Raw genomic sequence first — 9263 nt, forward strand, 5'->3', positions numbered from 1 at the left:
AGTGAAAGCTGAGAAGAGAATGTGTGTGTGTTTTTTTTTTTTTTTTCATAAAAAATAGACAACAAAAACGTTTTAAAAATATTAAAATCTCTTGATTTCAGTTCTGTCTCTGCGACTCACTGTCGGTGGCAGAAGTATCGCACGCGACGCCGCGAATTTTGCCTCTTACAAAGGAGAGACTTGCATTTTTCCGTGCCACCGCGCGTCGCCTCAGAAACCGGAAATTCTAATTTGGAGATTAGTACAAGGGGGACACAGCTCCGGATTCTCGAAGAAAATCCTCCCCCGCTTCCCACCCCCCGCAACGCGCGTTCGTGATTGTGTGCGGGTGACGAGTGGCACTCGGACGAAGGAGGCATACCGAGGAGGGTGGCTACGAAATTCACCGGCTTAAAACGTACCCGGGTGCGAGCGAGGGACGAAAAAGAATGAAACAAAAAAAAAAATGAAAAAAACAAAGGGAGAGGAAAGAATACGATACCGAAGAGAATTAGGTGTCGTGGACTACCGGGTAACGCCGACAACCCAACGCTCCACCGAAGACGCAACGTTCTTGGATTTAAGTAACTCCGAAAAAAATCTTTCACGATCATCGTAATACCCTCTCAGACCTTATTTCGCGGGATGAAATATGGAAATTATTCGTTTTTTTTTCAGTTTTTTCATAAACCTCGGAAAATCTGAATTCCTCGCCGACTACGCGTTGAAATTTTTTCATTCACCCGTCCGTCGATTGACCGCTTCGTTTTACGAAATAAGTTGAGAATCGTCGGCCACCTCAAGCAAGATCGACTCGCGCGCCGTAGGTGGGGTTTTAGGGATGGCTGACTCGCCCTCTGTCTCTGTTAATGCATCGCCCCCGGAATGGCCGATTAATTCCAACTACGGGAAGGAAGCGACTATAACTCGTCTCCGAGGAAGCATTCTTAATCCGTGCCCTCTTTATTCTCGGCCGTTTCTTCGCCTGGAAGAAATCTACCTCCTATCTTTTTACCCCCGTGGCTATGGCTCGCAGTTTCAGAGTCACAGATATCCGTGTATTTTATACCAACGAACGAACGAACGCCCTGGAAACGGAACACGCAAAAAAAAAAAAAAAAAGTGGAGAAAAAAAAAACCAGGACGAAAGTAGAAACAACAATTGTTCGTCATCGACGTCACGAATCGCCGAATTCGAGGCACTCGACGAGGATTCATTTAATTCGGCGAACGCCGGCAACGAGCTGAAGTTGGGATATAAAGGGTACCATTGCACACACGTGTCCTTGTTTAGGAGGTCCTTTAACTTTCGTTGGTACAGGGGGGTTTCGGAAGCACGTTCCACGTTAACTGTGGCCAGCCGTGAACGGAGGCGACCTGCAGAGATCGCTATCGGATCGTTGTTTATTGATTTGTTATCTGGTTGCAATCGACTTGTACCTTGTACATGTTTACCGGGAGCGCGAGGCGGAACCCGAAAGTGAAACGAGCTAATTGGTCCGCCCGAGAAAGCGGAAATCGCAACCGGGGTAAACGCATCGCAAACTTCGCAGGAGTTCGGATGAGGTCTTTTTTTTTTTTTTTTTCCTCTCCTTTCATCATCTCAATTCGGCAACGCGGAAAGCTCTGGGCACGGGTATAACTTTCGTCGCGCGTTGTTCGGGTTAATTTATGTAGAAATAATTTTGCGAGCTCACCGCGAAACGGAGACTACCTTCTTAACTGAAAACAAATGACGTCCCGTTAAGCGCCCTTAATAACGGCTAAATGTAGTCCCATTAAACTGACCAAGTGCAATTGTTAACCACCGCAAATGGCGCGAACGCTCCTCAAAAGCTGTTCGTACGAGTTTCCATAAAGCGAATATTCTCGCGTCTCGACGCATCCCGCGCAAACGACGCGGGGTATCCAATTCAACATCCAATTTCACTTCCGATCCCCCCCCGTTTACAACCGTACACCTCGTAGGGCGAGGTATACCTGTACGGAGTTTGTTAGCTTCGCGCGTCTATCGCGCGCGGATACAGGTACTGCGCATTATCTGTATGGGTACGTAATCTATGCGAACGTTCGGTAGCTCATCGCGTGTTTCGTTCCTTGGAGAAATCTTCACCGCGTTACATCAACCATCGGCGTGAAATTTATTTCAACGTATTGACGCAAACCTGATAGTCAGTCTCTCTCACCTGCGGAGACGAGGTAAATGGCGTGAATAATGTAAATCATATATCCGTGTCAAACAAGAATCGTACACGTAGAAACTGACGGATGAGACTACCACTGCCTACGATACGAGATAACACAAGGAACGTGCCGGATCTAGAGCATCGAAATCGGTGGAGAATAGTAGAAATGGAAACTAAATAAAAACCGCCTAATCGTTCGAGTCGAGTGTAACGAATGCATCGAACGTTCTCTCTCCTCGTCTTAGCGGTGCCTCGTTAATGGGATGACATTTTCGCTATAAGCAGGTTGCATCGTTGACACTCACGGCGTGTGACGTGTAGGCAACCTGCTCGTAAAGTGTTTAGTCGAGGGGTTGCGGAGGGTCGGGGGTTTCCGACGCGAGTCTGAGGGTCGGCGAGGGGGCGCCGGGGGTGCCGGGGGTGGCGGGGAGTCGGAGGGGTGAGGAGTAGCGAGTGTCGAGTGCGAACCGGCGCGCGGAGCACGGGGGTAGGGGGTAGGGATCGGTGCGGTCTGGTATGGGGTAAACTACACGAAGTCTGACGGTAATAATTGAGTGCTGCTCTGTCTAGTTAGCGCTCATCGCTTTATCGGTTAACTGACAGCGATGTATGACAAATCCATCCCATACGATCGCGCCGCCTTCGCGACTACCCCCGATAAACACGCGCACCCCCCCCCCCCCCCTCTCTGCGTACGTAATCGCGAAGAACGATAGACCGCGATTAATATTTCGCTCCTCGAAATTCGTAGCGACGACGGATCATCGCGGGCGAATCAAAAACGTCGTCGGGACGAACTCGGAGTTATTCCTCGGATAGTTTCTCATCGTATCGAGACGCGAGTAACACGGAATCGAAAACGGGTAGCACGACTCGAGGAGGATAACGCGCGAAGAGGGCAGCGGGGATCTCTGCGGCGTCTTGGCTTTCGAGTGTATAATTAAATTACGCGACCCGGAGCCCCCACGGGCCCCGCACGCGGGTTCAAAGTTGAAATTTCACGCGCCATTGTTCAATCCAGCGGAGGAATAGGAGTTAGGAGCATTTAGGAAGCACCCGGGCAACGAACGGGGAGGGGGAGGCGGGGGGGAGAGGCAAGCAGTCTGCCGAGGCGGGCGGACCTCTCCGGGGCGGTGAATTACTGTTCGAGATACCCGGAGATCGAGCCCTCGAAGGGCGGCCCGGACTGAGACTTTAATTCCAGCTACACCTCACCGCAGTCGTTCCGCGCGCGAAACTCTCGTCGCGAACCAGCTCCTCGCTCCGAACCGCCGTAAAAAACTTCGGACCGGATTGATCGACGTTTTTCAGATATTTTTCATTCGTTCTCACGCGGCGAGTTATAGATACGCAGGAGTCGTCGAAGGTCCAGCGATACGCGATGCAATATGCTAATGCGACGTATCGGAGGACGCGTTGCAACGGGGGTTTTCGGTTTAAGAGTTTGTTGTGCGGGGCCGTGAAAGACCGCGAAGGTTTTAACGAAAGGAGGACAGCAAAGAGAAGAACGGGGGGGTGGGGGGAGGGCGAAGGGTAGACGAGGAGGAGGTGTAGCGGAAGGAGTTTGCGGGTGGTGCGGCGGGGGATGGAAAAAGGGGAAACGCATTCTCAGAGATTATCGTGCTCGCCATCAGCGTATCACGGCGTCAGCCGACAAGATTTATATGTAGAGTTTATTGTCGCTGAGTCCGCCCTACTGGATTTTATGGATGTTTTTCGAAGGAGCGCTGCCGCCCGGGTGATCTATCGCTCTCCCTCCTTCCCCGTCCTTCGTTTCCTTCGCCAGGAGGAGCGGAACGGAACGGGAACGAGAACGGGAACGGGCGACGAGGAGAGGAGCGGAGAGGAGAGGAGAGGATGGGGAGAAGAGAGACGCGACCGGAGAGAGATTCCTAATGAACGCTACGAACCACGTCGCACCGCGTCCCCCGCCCACCTTACTCTGCAGCCTGACTGCCTGCCTTGCCTTCTCTTCTACACATTAACCGAAGATTTATACCACGGAATCGCGATCGCATTTACATTTTTGTCGCATCACTATAAAATAGGTAGTTGCCGGCTCTATATCCTATCTGCGGGACCCGAATACCCCGCGCACCGCGGCTATAACGATATAATTCATAATCGAAATGGGCTTTGTCTTCACCCACCCCCCACCCCACCCACCCCCCACCCCCGTTCGCTCCGCGCGAACGTTCTTCTTCACCAAAAACCGAGATACTTTCGCTATAAATCAAAACGCGATAATTACGATACTTCTGCGATTCCGCGGCGAATAAAAACCGTACGTACGTATCATCGACGTACGCCAAAAAATTCACCGGTGTGTGATTTCGCACGGTGTGAAAAAAAATTCTCACGTTTCCTATCCACCGGTGCAAATATGAAATAAAAAACGACGCGTCCGGTTCACGCTTAGTTCCGATTTACGTTCGCTCACGCAGCTGTACACGCGGGGTAAATACGACACGAGGACGGAGGATTTCACGCGGCGGGGTACACGCGACGCGAAATCCCACCACCACCCACCCCACGTACCGTATGTGGGGCGGAATCTCGTCAAGCGTTGCACGGTTCTCCGGGTTTCGCTCCGTGCCCGGGAACACCGCGTAGCGCAAACACGTCGACGAAGGGAGATACATGGCGCCGTTATGTTACACGTGTTGCCGGGCCGCACGTACGGCTCGCGTCCGGCAGTCAATCGGTCTAATACTCACGCGTTGCGGCGGGGCGTCGCGACGTTTCCGACTACATCACCGAGTGATTACCTCCCGAGCGTCCGCGCGCCGCGTCCCTCCGTCCTCCTCGACCGCCACCGGTGCCAACCGTGTACCCAACCACCCTACGCTGCACCCGCTGCACCAACCGGATGATTGACTCGCAGTATAAGCTGTCTACTCGCGACCCGTATTAACCCTGTTTCATCCCTGACTCCGTTCCACCCTCCGCGGTGTTCGGGGGAAAGAGTAAAAAAATGCCCATCCCGTTCGACCGACTGTAACGTAGCAGTGCGATTCGGAGTACGGACCGAAAAATTAATTTCGCCTCGAGGGATGTCCGGAGATCAATGCGGAGCGACACACGACTGACTTTTGATAGATAATCGCTACTGAGATCGGAAATAAAAATCGTCGGAAGGAGGGTATTTTTGTACGGATTTCGAATCCGGAATGTATCGTCGATTTTCCACCAGAATTCGAATAAACTTTCGGATCTCGAGTTTATCGCGTCGATAAATCGAACGGGTGTGACGTGCGGTAACCCCCCCCGGCCGAGTTGTACCGAACTCCTTTTTCCCCGTTCCCTTATATCTCCCTTCCCTTTTCGTTCGCACGTCCGCCCCTTTTTTGACGCCTTCTCGCACAACCCCTCGCGCTCCAGCTCATAGTACAAACGCTATACATCGCCGTGCCGATGTAACCTAGACCGGCGTAGCTTCGCTAAGGCGTACATCACACACGTCCGACCGCGGGGTGCTACTCCGCCCTGAGTTATGCTCGACAATTATACCCGTTCGCCCGCAGTGGGCGTTATTATCATATTATACCGCGTTATCCTCCGCACACCAACCACCCCACCACCCACCCCCCTCGCTGTAACGTAACGTACACGCGAAACCTATTCCCAAACGTCACTCGATAAAGTCGCCGACAACTAATCTCTGACGGGACGCGCGTTACCACCCCCTCTGACGTTTCAACGTTTTAATTCACGTACTGCGCGTACACGCGTTGTTTAAGCGAAGTTTTCGAACTTTAACGGAACAGAAGGAATCGATGATAATTTTGCAGCACATCCCGCTTGAGGGAGTGATACGCACCCGAGGATATCGTCGCAGGCGTATACGATTGTAACGCGGTAGCTATTCTACGGGGTATGAGGGTATGAGAGGTGGACGAGGTGGACGCGAGGTGGACGAGGTGGAGGCGCGGCGCTGCGTATCGCTAAAAATCACTGAATTATGATAATGGCGGTAACACATAATGCGATCCAACGAGGCAATCAAGGGGGTGCGGGCGGCGGTGGGGGGGACGTGGGGAATATTGATGGTGTGCGCGGGGCTCGGCCGTGGCGACGGGACCGTGAAACGCACGGACTCCGGGCGTCGCGTCGCTTCGCTTCTCGTATTAGTGTTACTGCCGTTGAGAACGGTCGATCTGTGCACCGGACAATGCGGTCCGCGTTGTATAATTGCAGCGCGCTCGTCGTACCTCCGGAAACCCATTTCATCAATCAGCTGGCTAAATGTTCCAACCCGGAATCACCCAGTGCAGGCGAACGTTCCCTTACAAGCGGGCCATAGCCCAGCGTTATATTCCCCAAAACCAGCGCCGCCGCCGCCGTTCGGCCACTTGAATCCTCGCCAGCGACTCGACATTTTTCAACCCCCGTTGGATCGCGAGTCCTTCTTGCGGATCTCGTCTCTCCTACATCCGGGTCACAGTTTCCCCGACGACGTTCTCCGATTTTCACCTTTTGAATCATCTTAATCCCGCGTAAACTCTATCCGGCGTAATGACGCAGTCGGACAATAGCCGGTTACGTCGTAGTTACGGGACCACTAGGTTGTTAATGACCATAAACAAGCAATCACCGTAATCCGCCATGAGTCACTCCGGCTGTCCAGCCTGCCTGGCCAGGCAGATAGGACCGACCACCACCTATACCTCCGGACACGTGTACAACGCACAGTTTTGTCCATGTGAACGACACGTACGCGCTATATTCTGTATACCCCATATATACCCCACATAGCGTTTGTTACGGGGATTTTGTCGCGGCGAAGCTGAACCTTTCGCTACTTTACTTTGCCGAGATTACGGTACGGATATTAGACGAAAACTCCGTGGGTATTAATAGACTTGTACGGTGAAACTGAACCCCCGTGGCCACGGCGACGATATTTTCCCTCATTTTTTTTTTTCCGCCCGGCGATAATAAAGTCGGTTTTCAGATCCCGAAGGTCGAGCCTGAATAATTTTTATCGCGAACACGCGCGATTTCGAATTCCCCGAGACGAGTTAGTTACGGTCGTTCCTGATATTCCCGCTATATCAAATCGTCGGGACGAGGTAGGTATACGTACAAGTGGGGAGGAAGTTGCGGGAAAAATTTAAGGGAAACGTGAATCGGTTCGGATCGGAAGCTTCGGTCGGAGCATCGTCGATATCACGGAGAAGTAGCATCCAAGCCCAATCCAAGGATTACGATATCGTAAATACGCCGCTTCGTATATGATACGGAGGTCATGCCATCCTCGAAGTCGGGGGCGCCAGCCGTCACAGGATAGCCTCCGTCCGTAGCGAGACAAGCTAGCTACTACGTACGCGAACACGCTACCGGTTCCCGCTGTGCTACGGGCTATCGAACGGCGAAAATCTTCGAGGCAAAACGTTTTATGACTACCGATATCTGACGTAACGTAGCCCCTCTAAGCTGTACCACATACCACACGGAATTTATATCGCCCTACCGGTTACGAAAAGCAACACCCTCCCTCCTCCTCCTCCTCCTCCTGATCCCATTTTGCTTAAGGATAGCGTGTTATTTCGCCGGAAGAAACCCCCTCGCGCTCGAGATATGCCCAGAAATTTTCATCCGTCCGCGGGGCGTAAAAATCGGACGTGGAATCGATCGAGATTTCAACGCGGTTGATCCAGAGGCATATAAGCGACGCGAACGAAGACGATGCGGATCTTTCGACCGCGCTTTATTTTCGCCAATTTTTGTTTCGGATAAAATTCCAAGAGCGTTTGTGATTTCTGATTCAAAAGTCCTTCGCTCGTCCGCGCAGCCCTCCGTCAACGCTCGGTTATCAACGTTGCATTAGTTTTCACGAGGGAAACTTTTTCGTTCACGGTATCGCCTCTCCTCTCCTCTCTCTCTCTCTCTCTCTCTCTGGCATACGACGAAATTTATGCCCGGTAGAGAATTAATGCTCGACAGATTTGTAGTTATTACGAGAACTCGTGGAAGACGAGTGGGCCCGCTAGCCTCAGTCAGACCAACTCAGATCCAAAGCGAAGGCAGCTACCCAGCGATGGCGGCGGAAGTGAAGCCATTACTTATTATAACTGCCTGGCGAGTGAACGAGCGAACGAGCGAACGGCGAACGGCAAACGGCGAACGCCAGCGCCTGTCAGGCATCCATCATCGCGACGAATGGCCACGCTGCCAATAACATCCGCGTCATAGTCGACCCTCGCTTCGCCCGCCTCCGTCTTCTTCTCTTATCCATTTCCTTTACTCCCCTTTCTCCCTTCCCCCCTTCCCCCCTCCCCCCGCACTCACCTATCCTATTTTCTACGGCCACGAGTGATCTTCGTTTCTTTTTATCGCTTCTTCGACGATCCCCTTCTTCTCTTACAGGAGAATAATTTATTTCGATTCCTTCTCTTCTTTTTTCTCCTTCTTCTTCTTCTTTACACCGTACGGAACGGTTACATGAAACCACGTGCAACGAAGAGCACCACCGACGTCTAGGAGACTCAGGTGTGCACCTGCGTTGCCTCGGGCGATACCGTTACGAAACACACGCTTGTCTCGCGTACTTTACCTGTGGCCCGATGGTGCACCTCGTAGGTGTCCACGTTTGACGCCCCGTATACCCAACGCGGAGATCGACGATATTCGGACATGCGCCACTTTCGAACACGCGACACGAAAGAGACGGAGATGACGTTGATTCGGAAGACTTACGCGATTCGATGAAACGCCGCTTTGAAAACTCAAGAATTACCGCGTCGCGTGTACAAATTCTCCGTACAGCCGAAAAGCGATCGCGACAAAAGATTAACGGTGGAAAAAATAATTTGCGCACGGTTACGCGGTGTGCGGGTTTATAATAAATTCAGAGAAAAAGAAATTAGAATGATAATTCCTGTCGGTATAAGCCGTTCTTTGCCAACCCCCGGGGTAGCAGCCAGTCCTCATCAATTTAACAACGCTCGCCAGTTATTCGCAAGTGTTGTGAATTTATACGTACAGATATGACACGTGGGGTTGGATATGGGTGGGGGGAGAGGGAGGGGGGGAGGCTACCCTCCACTCGATTCCACGTTGTTTATCGGGGTGGTGGTGTGCCGCCGCAGCGAGCGC

Source organism: Athalia rosae, chromosome 4 (assembly GCF_917208135.1).
Source record: "Athalia rosae chromosome 4, iyAthRosa1.1, whole genome shotgun sequence".
NCBI classification, from domain to species: domain Eukaryota; kingdom Metazoa; phylum Arthropoda; class Insecta; order Hymenoptera; family Athaliidae; genus Athalia; species Athalia rosae.